Source organism: Grammomys surdaster, unplaced genomic scaffold (assembly GCF_004785775.1).
Source record: "Grammomys surdaster isolate TR1022 unplaced genomic scaffold, NIH_TR_1.0 191, whole genome shotgun sequence".
NCBI classification, from domain to species: domain Eukaryota; kingdom Metazoa; phylum Chordata; class Mammalia; order Rodentia; family Muridae; genus Grammomys; species Grammomys surdaster.
This window is the reverse complement of record NW_021604636.1, coordinates 10,991,732-11,008,653: the sequence shown is the minus strand read 5'-3', so window position 1 is coordinate 11,008,653 and position 16,922 is coordinate 10,991,732. Positions and strand designations below refer to the sequence as shown.

The following is a 16,922-nucleotide window of genomic DNA, read 5'->3' as shown; positions in this document are numbered from 1 at the left end:
AGAATGGAAGCCAATCTGGATGTTCCTACTGCCAGTAGGCCCCCAGAAATGTGAGCAAGCCATGGCCTGGATAATGAATTTCAGGGTATGGACACAACTGACCTCAGCTGGGTGTGCCAAAGTGGTAATTGGAAGGTGGAGAATAAGCAGGTGGCAGGCCTCAGGGGCTGCATCCAGCATTGTGGTCCAGAAATGAAATGCAACAGACAGGGAATAGTTAGCTGCTGCTAGGTGTGCTTAAAGTGATCTGGTTGGCAAGGGTCATGGGGTCAAGTCCTACCTGGTTGTCCCTGATGATGGCAAGCCTGGTTGTCCCTGGTGCTGGTATGCCTCTGGGAATGCAGGGGGAGCTGGATGTCTCTGCTGCTAGTAGGCCTCAAAGAATGCAGACAGAGTCATGGGCTGGAAAATGGACCTCACGGGATCAGACATAGCTCCTATCGTTCTCTTAAGTTGCTTTATTATTCCTCTTTAATTCATGACATTTGGATGTACTATATATGTAGTTAACTTCATATCTAAATATGTCTATAGTTTGGATTTTTCATAAATTGTTATTACTAGTATATTCAAGTATAATTATAATAACATAACTGCAAATATAATTATAACTATTCTGAGAACTCATATAATTCCCTATTCATATCAATGAAATATCTTCTAATCTTAAAACATCTCTTAATTTCTAACCATAAAACTAAAATGTAACCTCATGGTTACTACATTCTTTTAGATCATTATATGCAGGTTTTCTATTGAATATTTGTGACTTTTCAATCATTACATTGGATTTTTATTGAGTATGTGAATATGTGGAAGTATTATACTGAGATTCCTTTCGCTTCAGCAGTTTTGCTTCATCAGTAAAACCCCTTTTCATTCCAGTTGAGGATAGTTTAAGATCATTTAAATGAAAAGCTTGTTGACTCTGAATGTTAATTATTTTTTTAATTCTGATCTAAGAAAATAGACATCTGTAAGAAAGCTGCCTTCTTAAATATGCGGCTGCATTTTATAGTATAACATTAAATGGTAATATAAATTTCATCACTGATAATAATTAGTAAGAAAAGTAGAAATACAAAGTCAAAAATTTAATATGCTGGAAATATAATACATATTTTGCATAAGAGAGGAGGGTGAGTTCCAGTTAAAGGATAATACTCTCCTATGTTCATTATTAGAAAATTATTCTGTTCTTATTTAAATTAAATTGACATTTACTATCACAAGATTTACTCATGCCATTTTCCTAAGTTAATTAAATTACTAATTAGTTACTTGTAGTGATGAAAATTCTTTACTATGAAAATGCTAATATTTCTTGCCATGTCATTTACATATTGATGAGCCAGCAGTAATCCATTTCTACTGCATGAATAGGATAATCCCTCTTTTTAGCAGCTAGTACTATATTAAGAATTTTGTGGTTATAATAAGATTTGTATAATTAAAACTTGTTGGCTGTTTCCTTTGAAATGCTGAGTTTTTCCTGGTCCTCTGAAAATTTGTACTGAAAGTTAGGTACTGTTTTAGTTACTTTTCTATTGCTGTGATAAAACATTATAACAAAAAAGCAACTTGGGGACAAAAGAATTTATTTTGTCTTACAATATGTAGTCCATTATCTAGAGAGAGCAGGGCAGGAACTGAAGGCAAGAACTTAGGTAGAGGCCATGAAGAACTGTTGCTTACTGTCCAGCTCTCTGTAGCTTTCTCAGACTGTTTCCTTACAACACCAAGGAGTACCAGCCTAGGGAAAGCACCGCCAATAGTGATATTGGTCCTCTTGCATCACTTGTCAATCAAGAAAATGCACAACAAGGCTTGGCCACAGACCAATCTGGTAAAGACATTTGCTCAATTGATGTTTCCTATTCCCAAATGACTCTAGCACACAGTGTCATGTTGACATAAAATTAGCAAGCACAGTAGCCTTCTTCAATTATAGTCTTGAAAGGTGCTCATATTCATTATTATATATTTCAGATTTGAAATTAGAAAGTAACATAGGTGAAAAGAAATATCAACATGTTAATAATCAATTCTCAAGGCTTCTTGACTGCTAAGTACACATCCCTAGCCTAAAAGTTCCCTTTGTTCTATTTATTGTTTTGATGACAAAGTGCAGTTTTTCCAGTAACTTTTCAAGACAGTTATGCATATCATTAAAATAATGAAATATCATTCTAGTGTTTTTGAAATATTGATATTAAATTTGATTTTTAAATCAGAATATGTTTACTGTTTACCTCTTTAGAAGCTGAAGGAACTGGGAGCATGAAGCAGATAAATGAGGCACAGTAAAGGCTCATGCAATAACAGCTTTATTAGGAGGATTAACAGGAGTCACAAAAGTAAAGAGTACACCACAAGGGCAAGTCATGCCAGATGAACAAGCCACATGTTATCTCTTACTAGTCTGTTTATATTAAGAGATGAAAAGGTAGTGGATTCAGAAGCAGGGACAACTATGGTTAGGAGATATTGTATGAGAAAAGCATCGATTTTCAATGAATAAATGATACTACTTTTTTGTTTGGTTGGTTTTTCTTGTTTGTTTTGTTTTTCAAGACAGGGTTTCTCTGTGTAGCCCTGGCTGTCCTGAACTCATTCTATAGACCAGACTGGCCTCAAACTCAGAAATCTGTGCCCCGCGCAATTGTCTCACCAGCAAGAATGCACACGGACACCAGGATCCTTCTGCAGCAAAGCTTTTATTGTGATGTGAAGAGGAAGACCCCGGGCCCCGAAAAGTCACTGCTTATATTTACCCTGGAGCGGCGTGTACATTTCTGGTTGGCTGCTTGCTCAGGAGCGCATATACGCCTGGGATGGGACGTGATTTGGCGCACATTTTCCACTTGCACAATGGACAGTTAATCAGTAAACTTGGGAGAGCACCAGATGCCAGTGCCATCTTATAATGGCGAATACTGTCACCGTTCACCGTGGCTCTCCACATCTCCCCATTTTTGTTTTAATAAGAATCACAGGCACTGCCCAATGCCCCATGTCTTAGGCTGACTGACGTGAATCCATGACCAGCACCAATGAAAGGTGAGTTCCCTGTCTTAGGCAGCGAGGGTTGCGCACCCACACCTGGCATTCTCTGAATGTGGGCCCCAGGTTGTGGCCACTCGCAAGGCCCATCACAGGGTAGACTCACAGCTAGTGGTGTGCTTCTGGCTTATGGCGTCAACCTATTCCCGTCGTTGGGACCAATGGCAGCTGGCCCGGAGGCGTAGTAGCATCTGTCAGCACAGTCTTCCCAACCCTACCAGGTGCAATGGACACAAGTCCTCTGGGTGCAAGGGCTAAGGGAGACAGAAAGAGATGCAAACACCCGTCCCTGTGCAATGGAGCCATCTCCCAGGGGTGCAAGGGCTGTTTGCCTCAATATTCAGGTAGCAGAGCTACACAGACAAGGACCAGCCAGGCCAAGACCCTTCACCGACCCAGTGCAATGGGCTGATCCCTTGGGGTGCAACGGCTGAGGGATCTGTTGGCTGGCTATTTCCTTAACATAGACAACCAGATTTCGGGAGATGAACCTTGTTCTAGGGCCACAAGTGCTTGGGCAATAACGACCTTGTCACGTTTCTGTTGAGCTATGAGCTTGCAAATCAACCAGAGTATGAACACTAATCCGCAACACAGGGCTGTACCAAACAGACCTACTCCCACCCACTCTTTAAAGAAGGAGAAGACCGAAGAAATCCAGGAGGACAATCCTTCAGTCAGTGAAAGGTCCACACGCGTTGAGTTGATGGCCGCCACCGCTGCTCGCAACTTTTCGAGAAGTTCATCAAATCCTTATGACCATTCTCCTGCTAGGTAATGAGACAGTTGTCTGGACAAATTAGCTGCTCGAGTAAAGTTTTCATATTGAACACTAGTAATACAGAGGGCTCCCAGATTTCTTTCACATCCCAATTGTGCCAGTTGAAAGAAAATATCTAACCTTTCTTCTACCAAGTCTAGGCGCTGATTAACAATCATCAATCCGCCTTTCAATTGAGCACTTGTAGAAGTATAGAGGTTGACCGCCTCTGTCACTGTAGCAGATAGCTGATTCAAGGCTGTACCTGTCTGGACCGAGGTTGCCATAGTGATCCCAGCAGCTGTACCTGCAACTGTGCTAATGGAAATCGCGGTTACAATAACTGCAGTTATCCCAAAATCCCTTTTTTGTCTGAATAATGATAGGGTAGAAGGGGTTTCAACAGGAACAGGGACCCATCGTGGCATCCTGGCAACCATGGCACACTTAGCTTGTCCAACAGCCCAACACTGAGACATTATGCATGAATCATTAGTGCAGTTTTCAAATGAAGAATTTGAAAGAATAAACAGAAAGGGGGGAAAGACACACACTGGGGTAGGTGAAAATACCGTTTGATTTACAATAGTCTTGCTAACTCCAGTAATTAACTGAGTAGCATTTTTCAACCGAGGGGCCTGGTCTGAACCCTGTTTCACCATAGTTCCATTAATAATTCCCGTAAAGGATGCCCTTCCTGCCGCTCTGCCCTGGAGAAAGGCTAGGGAGTTGAGGTCGGTACAACTGCCACTAATCCCACAAAGTAGCCATTTGTGGAAGGGATTCATACTAGGGCCCTGTAGATAAGGGTCCTCTCTCATCACCGTGTCAGCTCCAGGATCCACCAACATATTGGGTGAAAAGGAAAAGGTTTCATTGGTATCTGCCCATCGCATTACTCTGGATTGACAATCAGACCAGGGCAGAACAACTCTCTCATCTTCTTGACTACAAAAGGGGGAGACCTTAGGTTGATGGGGATGCTCCCCATCAGTAAAGTCGGGTGATAAAAATGTTCCATTTATCCAAATGGCCGGGTGCAAAAAGGACTGTGAGAACTCATTGACATAACTATTATCGTTTTCATTACTATCCTTTTTAGTTGTTAATTTAACCCATCTTCTCTTGTCATAAAACCACCCCAAGGCTCTCTTCGAGAGAGTTATACAGTTTCCTGTCTCAGTAATCTGAAAGCAGAGAAAGCCTTGTTCAGGTAAGGAGTGATTTTCCCCCAGGGGGGCGTGGGTTTTATCATAGGGAAGATAAGGCAGCCCGATGGTTTTATTAGTTGTAAGAAATCTTGGAAACACCACGGCATCATGTCTAACACGTATGGGTTTAGGAAAAGCAGATAATATAGCCCATCGTTGTTCCCCCCATATACTAGGAACCCAAATCTGGAGGATCCAAATTAGGACTAGAAGCATCTTTCGGGGGGTCATCTTCAGTTGCCACTAGCCTTCACGTCAGTCTCTCTGGTAGCCAAAATGGATTGTCTTCTTCCTGCAGAAAAACACAAACAGCTCCCCTGGATCTTATTAAAATAGGATCTGGGCCTTTCCATTGGCCAGTCAAGACATCCTTCCACTTGACCATCTCCTTTGGCCTATCAGGCTCTAAGCAATGATGGTCAGCAGCCGAATGGCCCTGACTGTCCACATTTAAAAAATTAAGAGTAAAGAGTGCTATAGAAATGGTTACTCGTGGCACTAAGGGTAGAGCCTCCTCGACTCCCCCTTTTTGTTTTATTAGATAAGATTTTAGAGTGTGATGAGCCCATTCTATGATGCCTTGTCCTTGAGGATTGTAAGGAAGGCCCGTCAAGTGGGTCACCTCCATTTGGCGACAAAATTGTCCAAACTTTTGAGAAGTATAAGCTGGTCCATTATCAGTCTTGAGAATTTTAGGGTTTCCCCAGGCACACCAGGCCTCAAGGCAATGTTGGATAACATGTGATGCCTTTTCTCCCAATAAGGGGGAGGCAAAAATGATTCCAGAACAGGTGTCAATAGAAACGTGTAAATACTGAAGTCTCCCAAAGGATGGGATATGGGTAACATCCATTTGCCAAATCTGCAATGGTCGAATTCCTCGTGGATTAATTCCCACATGAGGCACGGGTAAAAATTGACAGCAATTCTGACATTGAGTAACTATATCTCTAGCTTCTTTTCTAGTTATATCGAATCGACGATGTAACGTCTCTGCTGTCACATGAAACCTTTTATGAAAATCTTTGGCCGAATCCAATTTTGAGGATAGGGTGATAGCAACCAACTTTGTGGCTCGATCCACCAGGTTATTTCCATGAGACATTGGACCTGGTAGACCTCAGTGAGCCTTAGTATGTGTAATAAAAACAGGATATCTCCTATTGACCAAGGTAGATTGAATCTTTTGAAAAACTTCTACAAGCCTGCTAGAGGGCCTAATTAATCCAGCAACTTCCAAGACTTTAACTGCATTTACCATGTAAAGGGAATCAGATACAATATTTAAGGGGCCTGGAAAGGTTTCTAAGACTTCCAGTACCACCAAGCATTCCACAATTTTAGGTGAAGTTTCATTATATTGTTTAGATGTAACTCTATCATCAACCACATAAGCGCCTATTCCTGTTTTTGACCCATCCGTATATACCACTACCCCATCTGGGAGTGGTTCTTGAGATAAAATACGTGGGAAAACAACAGCCTGACTCAAGGCAAATTGTAAAATAGGATGTTTAGGATAATGATTATCTATTTGGCCATTAAAGGAGGTGACTAACACTGCCCAAACATCAGAGGTAGCAGTTAATATTTGAACCTGATGTGCAGTGTAAGGTACTATCAAAACCTTAGGCTCCCTTCCAAAATGAGTAATAGCTGCTTTTAATCCCTGAAGGGCAAGCTGAGCAATTGCATCTGGATACCATTCAATAATCTTTGCAGGGGATGCATTGGGATGGATCCATAATAAGGGCCCATCCTGCCATAACACAGCAGTTGGTAAATGTCTGGTTTTAAAGACACATAAATTAAAAGTTTTAGTCTCATCAATGCGTTTCACCTGGGCCTCCTGTAAAGCATCCTCTACCATTCGTAGGGCATGGCTTGCATCCGGTGTTAGTGCTCTTGGCGAGGAAATGTGAGAATCTCCTTCCAAGATGTCAAACAAAGGTTTCAATTCAGCAGAGGAAATTTTCAAAAATGGTCTTAGCCAATTTATATCACCTAATAATTTTTGAAAATCATTTAAGGTATGTAAATGATCTCTGCGAATTTCTAATTTTTGAGGAACTATTTTCTCAGGGTAAATAACTGTCCCTAAAAAGGAACCAATTTCTGAAATTTGAACCTTCTCTGTGGCAATATGCAGACCCCGCTGTCCTAATGTAGCAATTAATAAAGGGTACGTGTTCTGCAAAATGGTCAACTCTTTAAGGCAGATAAGAATATCATCCATAAAATGAATCAAGAGCAGGGAAGGAAATTGTTTCCTAATGGGTTCAAGGGCCATTTGTACATACAGTTGACACATAGTAGGACTATTGGGCATGCCTTGAGACAAAACTTTCCAATGATATCTCTTATCAGGTTCAAGGTGATTAATAGCAGGTAATGTAAATACAAATCTCTGTCTGTCTTGTGGGTGTAGGGGAATGGAGAAGAAGTAGTCTTTAATACCTATAATTATTATCCTCCATTGTCTGGGTAAGGCAGAAAGCAAGGGTAAACCTCTTTGCACCGAACCAAACAATCGCATCTGCGCATTAATGGCTCTTAAATCATGGAGAAGTCTCCATTTTCCTGATTTCTTTTTTTATGACAAAAATAGGCGTATACCAAGAGGAAGTAGAAGGTTCTAAATGGCCATTTTTAACTTGCTCTTCAATTAATTTGGTAGCAGCCTCCAATTTCTCAGAGGATAAAGGCCACTGAGGAACCCACACGGCCAGGGTATCAGCATAGAGCCCTCAATGGCAACTAGGGAAAACCCAGAGCTTGTCTTCCTGTATTACTTTCTTGTGAGATTGGGTTTAATCTTCCTTGTTCTTGTCTGCCAAGGCCTTTTCCTTCCTTATATACCATCCTTTTCATAATTTCTATGGCTTGTTGTGAATACTCATTAGTCAATGTCAGTCCCAAGTCTTGCAAAATGTCTCTTCCCCAGAGGTTAACAGGGAGAGGAAGCACATAAGGTATAAAGCTTCCTGTCTGATCCTCTGCTGTCTGGCAAGTCAAGGAGCGTGAACTGACTGCAGGGCTGGCCTCATATCCCAACCCCTGTAAGGAGTGGGATGATTGTGTAAAAGTATTATTTCCTTCAACTGGTCGCCTTAGGCCACCAGTTGAAGGAAATAATACTTTTATCAGCTCCTGTGTCTAAAATTCCTACAAAATTCTTCCCCTCTATCATTAATTGTAAAGTGGGTCTAGTTTTAAGATCGACTACCAGGTGAGCGAAGTCAGTTCCTGAAGAACCAAGCCCATTGGTGCCTCTAGGGACCCCGGTTGATAGGAAACAATCATGCAAACTTGGGAGAATAACCAATTGAGCAATCGTATCCCCAGGGAAAAGAGAAAATATGCCTTGTGGACAAGAACAGAGAACTTGAAATTCCCCTGTATAATCTTGGTCTATCACTCCAGGGTGAACCACGAGCCCTTTCAATGTTAGGGAGGAATGACCTAGAATAAGAACGACACTCACCTCAGGCAGGGGACCTTTGAAATCAACTGAGACAAGCTGCGTGCCCACAGGTGGCATTAGTAAGAATTGGGAGGTGGAACGGAGGTCCAATCCTGCGGAGCCCCTTGTAGTTCTGCAGCTAGAGGTGTCCCCCGGCTGCAGGCTTGTGTCCCATATTTTTTGGGGCCCTGGGAACTGGGGCCAAGAAATACGTTTTTTGGAATACCTTCATCTCTTCCCGATGGTGGGGAATCATGTTGAATAAGCTTTCCTTGAATATCTCTGACTGAGCAACACTCAGTGATAACCTTTCCTGCATTTCGTACAAAGCCCTGGGGTTCTTTTTTGCATGGAAACACGACACTCTCGTTTCAAATGACCTGGTTTGCCACAGTTATAGCATACTTTACGGCCGCCAGGACTTGAGCAGTTTTGGCTTTGCAAAATAGCTGCTGCGAGGCCACCATTGGTCAGTGGACCTCCAAGTCCTCGGCAGACTTTTATCCAATCTGTAACCCTTTGTTTCTCCTAGGGGTAATTACTGCCTTGAATTCTGGCAAAGCATTTTCATACACCAGTTGTTCTATCAGTGGTTTAACTTGCTCCGGGTCTCCAAAAATTCTGCCTGCTGCTTCTGTCATTCTAGCCACAAAGTCTGAGAATGACTCTTGGGAATTTTGCAATATTTTCGTTAAATTTCCCCCAGCCTCCCCCTTCTTTGAGAGGGCTTTCCATGCCTTAATAGCAGCAGTGGAGATCTGGCTGTATGCTCCCCAATCGTAGTTTGTCTGATCATTAACAAACTGTCCCTGCCCTGTTAGCAGGTCAAATGTCCATTGTCGCTGATTGCCTTCTGTGTTAGCATTGGCTTTTGCCTGTGTCTGAGAAGCATCATGCCACAAGGCTTTCCACTCCATATATTGTCCCATGTTAGGGAGGGCAGCTTTTACTGTATTTTGCCAATCACTTGGAGTCATTGCCATAGCGGCAAATATCTTGAGCTGCATGACCGTGAAATTGGCATCAAACCCATACTTCTGAACTGATTCAGCAAGTTCTTTGATAGAGGCATATTCTACCGGTGCGTGGACGCGACCTCCCTCTGCAGCTTGAAACACCGGGAAGGCCAGTAACATCTTTCTTTTGTCTTCCTTTGAAAGGAAGGAGTCCGAACAGCACCTGTCTGCAAAGGGCGGAGGTGCACAGAGAACTATGGTGGGAAGTGCTGCCTGGGAAATCACCGCGGGCGGGGGAGCCACGTGGTTCCTAGTCCCCGCCTCCTTTTGTTCTCGATTCGGCTGCGGCGGCCGCCCATCTGGATGGTATCTTTCCGCCTCATAGCGGGCTGTTTTTTCTTCTAAGTCCTCTTCCTCGGAGGGGCTTAGTTCCTCTGACTCAGAGCTATCAAGCCCCAAGACCTCCAGTTCCTTTACCGGATAAAGAGACTTCCTTTCTGAGGCCTCTTCTCCCTTCCTAGATCCCTCTCCCAGGGCGTCCTTTCCCTTACCTCTCACTTCTGCAGACTGAACGTCTTTGGAAGGGTCTGTTTTCTTAGGCATGCCTTTCCCTTTTTCTTTCTGAGCTGCCTTTTTTTTCTGAGCTCCTAAGCGCTTACCCCGCTCTGTTTCTGACATGCTGTCCTGTAATTCCTCTAACACTCCCTGACCTGCCACGATAGTCGGGCGGCACTTCTCATCTTGTAGGCACGATCTTACTAGCCTCCACAGCGGCCGCGTCCCAGGCTTCAACTTCCCATTCTGTCTCTAATCAAATCACCCTCCAGTTTATCCCAGGAGGTGAGCGTCAGCGACACCGAGCATATATACCAGGGCACCACGCGATCGATCTCCTTCACAAACCCTTCTAATGTTTTTGTAGAGACTTTTAATTTATGCTGTCACAAAAGCGTCTGGAGCGCCATAATCATGGAATGCGAAGCTCCCATGCTGCTCTCTTATCTACGAGAGAATCTGACACACGGGGAGGGGCACTGTGTCTTATCTACGTCCAACTAACTGTGCCTAACGACGGCTGGAAGGGGCGGTACCAGCTCAGGCGGTGGCAGAATTTAACAAGAGAATCGGTGGAAACAAAATGAAATGAAAAGAAAGAGAATGAGCGCTGGCACAACGATAACAAGAGCCTCTGCAGCACCTTGTAGTTGGGTTGTGAGATGGGATAAATCAAGACCAAACATACCTCTCAGAGCTTACTTTCATCCTGCAGTTCTGAATCCTCCCCGCTAACGGAGGGTCCCCTCGGCCGGCGCTGGTGATGGTGAGTGTCCTGGGTTTCAGCACCAGCTGTGCCCCGCGCAATTATCTTGCCAGCAAGAATGCACGCGGACACCAGGATCCTTCTGCAGCAAAACTTTTATTGCGATGTGAAGAGGAAGACCCCGGGCCCCGAAAAGGCATTGCTTATATTTACCCTGGAGCGGCATGTACATTTCTGGTTGGCTGCTTGCTCAGGAGCACATAAACGCCCCAGGATGGGCCATGATTTGGCATGCATTTTCCACTTGCACAATGGACAGTTAATCAGTAAACTTGGGAGAGCACCAGATGCCAGCGCCATCTTATAATGGCGAATACTGTCACCGCTCACCGCGGCTCTCCACAGAAATCTGCCTGCCTCTGCCTCCCAAGTGCTGGGATTAAAGGCATGCGCCACCACACCCTGGCTTTTTTTGTTTGTATGTTTGTTTGTTTGTTCATTTGTTTTGTAAATGATACTTCTTATTGATGTATTTGAATATTGCATTCTTGCTATAAGTTGTTTAAAAGTATATAACCTTAAAATACATATATATATATATATATATATATATATATTCAAATATAGAGAGGTAGAAAATTTAAATATAATATGTGATATATGGAAAATATAGGATATATTGTATATATTACATATTATATACAATATAAAATATGATCATATTCATTTGCTATAATGTTTATGTCATGTATAATGTATAATAACACATAACATATAACAAACATATGACTATCTCATATAGCATATGACATATATAATGTATATAACACATATAACATATATAATATATAACATATATAACATATATAAAACATATATAACATATAACACGTTATAACACATTATAGCATATATAACACATGTAACACATATAATGCATATAATGTATAACATATATCTACATATATAATATCTACATATATTAAATATATATTTATCTATAGATTATTTGACTCTATTATTGAACTATTCTAAATTAACTATTACTTTGTGTGATGTAGATTGACTTTAATCATTAAAAGAGTGTGTCAAATTATTCTTAGAACTTTGTTGAAAATATTCTGTATTTTTTACACTGAAATATAGTCATAATTTGAGATAAGATTAATTGACCATATTTAAAAAAAGAAACTTTATTACTTGGGCTGTTTTCTCTGTAACTCATAGACCTCTCACTGGCCAAACAAGAGGCTTAGAACTCTTTAACTCTATGTGAGCCAGAGAAGAAGCAAAGAAGCCAAGCCAAGCCAAGCCAAGCCAAGCCAAGCCAAGCCAAGCCAAGCCAAAGCCAAAGCCAAAGCCAAAGCCAAAGCCAAAGGCAAAGCCAAAGGCAAAGGCAAAGGCAAAGGCAAAGGCAAAGGCAAAGGCAAAGGCAAAGGCAAAGGCAAAGGCAAAGGCAAAGGCAAAGCAAAGCAAAGCAAAGCAAAGCAAAGCAAAGCAAAGCAAAGCAAAAGCAAAAGCAAAAGCAAAAGCAAAAGCAAAAGCAAAGCAAAGCAAAGCAAACAAAGCAAAACAAAGCAAAAGCAAAGCAAAAGCAAAGGCAAAGGCAAAGGCAAAGGCAAAGGCAAAGGCAAAGGCAAAAGCAAAGCAAAGAAGAAAAGAAAAAAATGGAAGTCAGATACACATACACAGACCCATGCACACTGGATGAGGCAGAAAAGGGTTACATCACACCTTTATTGATGTTCTTAGCTTTTACACTTTATCGGAATAAATAAATAAATAAATAAATAAATAAATTGTTTTGTAACAATTTTTACATTCCATAAATTCAAAGCAAGTTTAAGTTCATGCCATAGGTTGATAAGGCTTAAGTAGTTACAACATAATTATTTACATAACATGTGACATAAAGCTAGATGCTGTAAACTTACAATGAACTTGTAAAGTTAAAAAAAATAGATAATATTCAATCAGGTACTAGTCTTAATGGAAAGACAATATAGTTTTGTCAAGAGACAAATCTTCTACCTTATGTCTTATTATTTTAAAGTCTTATGTAGATAAATTAGTCCATCATTAATTTTCTGTCTTTGTACCTACAATGAACTACACAGTCGCAGTTTATGACCTTCAACTATCAGATAGTAGCCTCATTCCTAACATAGAATTAATGTTTTACTCTATTGTCAATTCATTTGAAGCCTGCTTTCTTTTCTTATTGATATTATCCTATGATATGAAGATTTACAGAACTCTATTTGCAGTTTTTAGGCAATATGAGGCTTGATATTTTTGGATCATTTAGGATCATTGTAAAATCATTATCAGGAATTATGAAATCATCAACTCATCTACAACTTCTGGACATATACCCAAAAGATGCTCCAACATATCGCAAAAACACGTGTCCTACTATGTTCATAGCAGTCTTATTTGTAATACCTAGAAGCTGGAAGCAATCCAGATTGTCTCTGAGCAGAAGAATGGATACAGAAAACCTGATTCATTTATACAATAGAATACTATTCAGCTATTAAAACAAAGACATCAAGAATTTTGCATGCAAATGGATATAACTTGAGAATATCTTGATGACTGATATTACCCAGAGCTAGAAAGACACATATGGTATGTACTTACAAATGTACATTAGCCATAAAGTACAGAATAAGCACACTACAATTAATAGATCTAAAGAAATTGTTTAGTAAGGAGGTGCCAAGGGAGGTTGCCTGAATCTATCTCAGAAGCGGAAACTAAACAATAATCACAGGTGGATGGAGAGAGGAAACTGAGTAGGACTGGAGGTGAAGAGGGGAATAGGGATAGAGGTCAATTGTGGGTAGAGAGGGAGCAGTTGTCAGAGGCCTGAAAGTGAAAGTGAAAATTGACAGAGAGGGCATTTCTGGTGACTAGCTGGAGGTCTAGGATAGGAAAGAATACAGGGAGTTTATGGGGTGACCCTAGATTAGTTTCCTAACAGACAGCGATATCAAGACTGAAATGACCACTTCCTTTAGCCAAGCAAGACTTTCCTTAGGGAAGGGGACGTCAATCCACCCATAAATCTTTCAATTCAACATTTTTTTTTGCCTGTAAGATATGCAGCAGTAAAGATGGATCAGAGACTGAAGGAAGAGTTACTCAATGATTGCCTAAACTTAAGATCCATCCAATGTCAGAATGCCAATCCATGATACTATCAATGATATTCTGACATACCTGTAGACAGGAGGTTGTATCCAGCAGTAGATGAAGGAAGAGCCAGAAACCCACAGCCAAACATGAAGTGGAGTCTGGAGAGTCTTGTGGAAGAGTGGGGTATAGAACTGAGCAAGTTAGAGGGATTAAGGACACGACAAGAAGACCACATTGTCAACTAACCTGAGACCATGGGAGCTCACACATCTTGTGTCACCAACCAGGGAGCATGAAATAGCTGAAGCTAGACCTCTTATACATCTGTAGTCACAATGTAGCTTGATGTTCATGTGGATCTGCTAACAATTGGAGTAGGGCTGACTCAGTTTCTGTTCCTTGCCATTAGATCCCCCCACCCCCACTTGGACTGCCTGAATGGGCCACAGTGGGAGAGGATATGCCTAGATCTGCTACAACTAGATGCCCCAGGGTGAGGAGGTACCAAAGAAGAGCTCCCCTTCTCTGAGGAAAATGGGGGCAATGGAGGGAGGGATTTATAAAGGTGGGAATGGAATAGGAGGATGAAGGGGGGCTGTGATTGGAATGTAAAATGAATTAAAAACTTAATGTTAAAATACATCATATTAAAATAATGGTAGTTATAATTTCCCTATTCTTACCATTCTTTTAATTTTATATTAGTTGTATTCTTGAAAGTAACATCATGTTTGTTTTTTTCTCTCAGCGTTTACCATGGATTGTAGCACTGAAAATGTTTAGCTGATAAATGCCATTAGACTAAGCCAGTTTGCTGTGTTTGTTGGTGAATTTTCTTTATTCTGAGTAGATACTGAATGTGGGCACATTCTTTCTACTCACCAATTGATATAATAAGATGATATTATTCTCTAGTATAGCAGTACAGTACAGTACTTTATAATAATTGATTTCTGAGAACTGAACCAGATTCATATCCAATCAAATGCTCTAATGACTTCAATAGGAATTCTTAAAAAAATAGAATTAGTCAATCAATTTTAAAGTGTTTGACATACTTAGCTATCAGAGGAATGCAAATTAAAGCTAAAAGTACTTTAAAATTCTGTCTCACCCCTGCCATAATGGCTCATGATAAGAAAATAAATAATAAAAAAATGTGATGAGCTGTTTTGATGGTGTAGAAACATAGTGAAGTGGAAATTTCATGGAATCTCTGCAGGAGGGTGACCCTAATGAGTACTCCTATTATTACAGGATACAGAGCCTGAGGTGGTTATTTCTTGAAGCCCATAAAGGTTTCCAGTTGTAGGGCTGGAATGCATTCTTTTGTGCTGCTCACTGAGGTAGTCCTCTGGAAATCCCTAGATAAACCAGACTGATGGTAGATCCAAAGATCACTCTGAAAATTGACAGCAGGGGTCCATTTACAAGGTTCACTGAATGCAGGGAGGTTGTGTTGATGCAGAAATAGAGACTTTAGTCCTATGGTCTACTCATTTTGGAGTAAAAGGGTACTTTTTAGACTTCTAAAAGAGAAATCTGGACCCAGCTACAAAACCCTCAACCTACAATCTGTCATGCTTGCAAGATGCATGAGATAATGGTGACACATAATTTGTGGGAGTGGCCAACCAAGATCTGGTTTAACTTGTGAGTCATAAGAAGGAGTCTATGTCCTACACTGACTTGATGGGCAAGACTAGATAGCCCAGAGACCTAGGATAAAATGAAACATTACTGGTAAACAAACAAACAATCACTGAAGTTATTCCTAGTGATGTTCTGCTATGCTTATAGATCAATGCCCTGTCAGTTGTCCTCAGAGAGCCTTCTACGGGCAGCAAATAGGAGTGTGTAGAAATACCCACAGCCAGACATGATACTAAGAGAGAGCATGAATTGGAGGTCTCCATCAGGTCTTTTCCTGCAGAGGTCTGGGAACCCCAAGTAAGAGCAGGAGGAAAGATTATAGGATTCGATGGGGCTGATGGACATCAGAAGAACATGGCCCATAAAGTCAACCAAGCAGGTATCACATGGGATTGACAAAACTGAAGCAGGAAACTCAGAGCCTACATGGGTCTATAATAGGTCCTCTACATATATGTTATAGCTCTTAGATTGGTGAGGTTTTATTTTGGGGGGGGGGGAGGAGGTGGGGCTCAAAATGAAGGAGTCATTGGGTCTCTAATTTTTTGTTTGCTCTTGTGACTATTTCCACCTTTCAAGTTCCCTTGTTCAGCCTTGAAATGAGGGCTTTTGCCTTAATTTATTTTATCACTTTTTGTCATGTTTGGCTATTGTCGCTTGGAGGCTTGCTTTTTTTCTGAAGAGGAAATGGAAGGAGAGGGGATATATGACAGAGTGTAGGTGGAGAGGAGTTGTTGAGAGGAGTGGAGAGAGGGCTAATTATGGTCAGAATGTATACTTTGAGAGAATAATATATTTTAAATAAAAAGTAAAAATATATAGAATAATAGACAACATGATTATACTCCAAACTTTTAATAAAACAACCAACAAATGCATATAAATAGGAGATTATGCCACTATGAAATATGAAGAATCATAGGAATCTAATGATATTTCCATGACAACAAACAAGAAATATATGGGTCTCATTTCCAATCTGACAATAAAAATTCTTGCATTCAACTGCCTTATGACACATCTGAAACTTTTCTGGTCATGTATTCAAGGGTCTTTATATTTTGCCATAGAGAAACTTTACACTCATGTCTATTGTTGCCTTTGTCATAATACATAGAAAATTAAAGTTGCTTACTTATCCATCAACAAACGATAAAGAATGTTCTATAGCCGCATGTATTGTGTGTATTTATGAACATGTCAATGGACTTTTTATTCACCCATGAAAAATAAATTCATGGTAATTCCACAAAAAATGAATGGAACCAGAAACAATTGAATTACTCCAAGTAACCCATAACCAAAAGACAAATATCATTATTCTTTGTGATTTATATATATATATATATATATATATATATATATATATATATATATATATGTGTGTGTGTGTGTGTGTGTGTGTGTGTGTGTG

The 16,922-nt window shown here is 40.6% G+C and overlaps 1 pseudogene; it reads right to left on the bottom strand.

Annotated features, from left to right (window-relative positions):
* LOC114622707 overlaps positions 1-16,922 on the bottom strand; it is a 146,416-nt pseudogene that overhangs the window by 24,911 nt on the left and 104,583 nt on the right.